Below are 3626 nucleotides of genomic sequence, written 5' to 3'. Positions count from 1 at the left end.
ATATATATATATATATATATATATATATATATATATATATATACATACATACATGCATACATATATATATGTGTGTGTGTGTGTGCATTCGTGCGTGCGTGCGTGCTTGTGTGTGTATGTGTGTGAGAGTGTGTGTGTGAGTGTGTGTGTGTGAGTGTGTGTGCGTGTGTTTATGCATACGCATATACATAAATCTGCCAAAAGAGAAATCGGAAATAGCAAGCTAAAATAACAAAATTAAGTTCTCGTGTCTCTCCCAATGTAGCCGAGTCACCAGAGACAACTGTAGAACATATTCAGCTTAGAGATATCCTGCAACCATATTTCGTAGAAAGGTTTTCTTCTCTGTTGAAATTATCGTTAAGTAACAGGCCGTTCATAACAGGATTTAGAAAAATCCAAAACCTCTAATGTTGAATTTAACCGGCGGCATTGCTGGCAAGCAGAGGGAATCATGTGATATTAATTACTGGAGTATGAAAAGCCACATATACATAGTTGCTATTATACTTAAAGAAAACCTAGGAGAAATGTGCCGTATACATGGTAATGAAAGTACGAAACTAAAACAACCCCTTTGGAAAACAAAACTTTAAGAAACCATCAGTAAGTTAAGCTGCCATATTGAATAGTTAACTACGAGAATAAAATGTAAGAGGAACAATGAGTCACATCTTATCAACAAATTAGAAAAACTATATGGTGACACTTCACAACAAGCTTAGGGCCCTGAACGAAAAGCTTCGCTACCACAAACGAATTTATGAACGAATTTGTATAATTCACAAGATTTGTTTTTAACCCAGAGACAGTATATAGAAAGATGAGGGAGGAAAATATTCCCGTTAAGAAAACTTCACTCTCGAGAAGATTTTGAATCATTCTGGTTGAAAATATGGAATGAGAGGAGTCTCAAACTCAATGTATCGTGGCCAAATGCAGTAAAGAAAGAATAATGTACAAACATCAACAGTAAAAGATATGCAATTGACCCAGAAATGTTCACCTTAGATGTAGCCAAACTGCATAATGGGAGAGCACCTGGAAGGGACCTGATAGCTGGATTCTAGTATAAGAGGCTGACATTTTACAGGAAACCACTAATAAGTATTATGGAAGGCCGTCTAATTGGCTTGCCATAGCACGAAGGAATCTCGTGACCAAGGATGAAACCAACGAGTTGCCGGTTTTTTTAATGCTAAAAACCTTCCGGACGGCCGTCTTTGTAATTCCGAAAAATATCTTAACCATTGGTCCAGCCGTCTGGCCGTGGAGGCGGAACAGACCGAGATGGGTAGACGGACGAAACGACGGACATAACGCCCATTATAGTAAGATAGAGCTTTGTGGCTTTGTTAGAAACCAGCTTCTTCTTCAGCAGAAGAATTTTAATGATTAAGTACAGGACACACACACAGAAACACACACACACACACACACACACACACACACACGCTTGCACGCGTGTGCACAAGCATGCACGTATATATTGACATGCATACCTATGTACGGAGCTGTGCACGCATGCGGTGGATAATTGTCAGAATGACTAGGATATCGGTGAGGTTGCTTTGCAGTGATAGTTCCGGCCCTGGGTGCGTTGAGTTCAATTACCGTTGTAGTAAACATTACCTTATAGCCTATCCTTCGAGATCGATAATTAGAGTACTGATCGAGAAGTAGGGTCAATTATTCTCTCAATCCTTCTCTCTCACTTTTCTCTTTCTCTTTCTCTATCACTCTTTTTCGCTCTGTGTCTCTCTATCCCTCTCTCTCTCTCACTTATTACACAAGCATACCCATGCACATACATACACACACTGTTTCCGTTCAGTTTTTCTGTCTCAGTTCCTAGAGGTAATTGTCTGTGGGAGACCGTTCATAAAAAACTCAAGACACGTCAAAAGTCACGACTGCTTCTCTACGATTCCATTAGCACTTACTGAAGCCGATCTCTGAGAGAAGACACTACATATCTACATACATACATAATACATACATACATACATACATACATACATACATACATACATATATACATACATACATACATAAATATATATACATACATACGTACGTACGTATCTACGTACGTACGTATATATATCACCACGTACACCACACCGATACCCTCGCATCACACCACGCACACACTACAACTGACCAACTACTTTCTCCATTTCTCCCTTTCTCCCTTCCCCATTTTCACACTACATACGTCAAGATCACCAGCATTCTACCTCCCACACACAGCCCCTCGTTTATCTCCCCCTTTCTTAGCTCTCCTGAAATAAGAATTTCTAACTTCCGGTCAGCCATTGTTATGATCGGCCATTATTATGATCGGCCATTATCATGATTGACCGTTGACTGAACAGTATTCAATTTTTTTTCTCCGTGTTTTTCGCCTTGTCTCCGTATTCTTTCTGTTGAAGAGCGTAGCTCGAAACGTCAAAGACTTTCCGTATTCCCGAGCGTCATACTAATATATACTTTTGTTATTTACACCACCTGTCCTCGTCTGTTGTTATTATTTGTATATTCTCCCATATATATATATATATATATATATATATATATATTGGGTCATCCTATAAGTAATACGGTTTTTTATACTGCTTTTATTTATCAAACTTAAGATAAAGAAAGTTCTTTTTTAATATAAGACCTACTCTCCTTCATTTTCCACAAAGTTCTTCCATCCATCTGGTAGACTTGCAGAGCACTCTTCCAAAATTCGCTTGTCCGTGACGAAAAATACTCCTCCAGTACTGTTCTAACCGCGTCTACAGAATCCATATTCTTTTCCGTTCAAATTATTTTGAAGACTGCGGAATAAATGATACTCAGATGGGGCAATGTCCGGTGAATATAGTGGGGTGGCTTCGTTTCCCAATCAAACTGCTCCAGCCTTTGGAATGTCATCTTCGCTGTATGCGGCTAAGCATTATCCTGATGGAAGAACACCTTTCGTCTTGAAACCAAGCAGGGTCGTTTTCCTTCCCGCGCTGATTTGAATAGCAAATTGAACGACCAAAGTCAGACATCTCTGCTGGTTCCTCAACATTTACGATGAGATTTTGTTCCACCAGGGTTTGCAAACGTCCTCATCGAGCTCTAGAAATCTTCCAGGACGAGGGTTGTTTTCTAGACTGTAGTTTCTGGCTCGGAATTTCTGGAGCCACCGTTGACACTGGCTTACGCTTATTGCCCGATCCCCATATATTGCATTATTATTACTCGCACTTTCCATTGCGTTGTTGCCCCTTATTTAACTCATAAAGCAAAATATGCCGAATATGCTCCTTTGTCACTTCTATTATAGCTTTGAAAAAAATAACCGTTACAATCGAACCGCACTCTTCAAAACTTGCACTAAGAGTAAGTACAAGTTAAAATTACTACCTGCTTTTATAGGAAGCTGATGCAGGTAGTTTATCCCGTCCCCCAGCAACTTTTAGTTCATGCAATTGAAAAAACCGCAATGTTTGTGGGATAACCCTATATATGCATTCCTCCATGCATATACATATATATATACATACATACATATATATATATATGTATATATAGGCATATGTATATATATACACACGACTGAGTGGACTAAGGAAAGAATAATGCAT

General features: G+C 39.0%; 1 protein-coding gene across 4 annotated transcripts in view; it reads left to right on the top strand.

Annotated features, from left to right (window-relative positions):
- The window catches only part of LOC106870405 (cadherin EGF LAG seven-pass G-type receptor 1), a 535294-nt gene that overhangs the window by 174181 nt on the left and 357487 nt on the right, over window positions 1-3626 (top strand). The window lies entirely within an intron of this gene.

This window comes from Octopus bimaculoides, chromosome 4 (genome assembly GCF_001194135.2).
Source record: "Octopus bimaculoides isolate UCB-OBI-ISO-001 chromosome 4, ASM119413v2, whole genome shotgun sequence".
NCBI classification, from domain to species: Eukaryota; Metazoa; Mollusca; class Cephalopoda; order Octopoda; family Octopodidae; genus Octopus; species Octopus bimaculoides.
The sequence above is the reverse complement of the archived record's forward strand: the minus strand, read 5'-3'. Positions and strand labels throughout refer to the sequence as shown.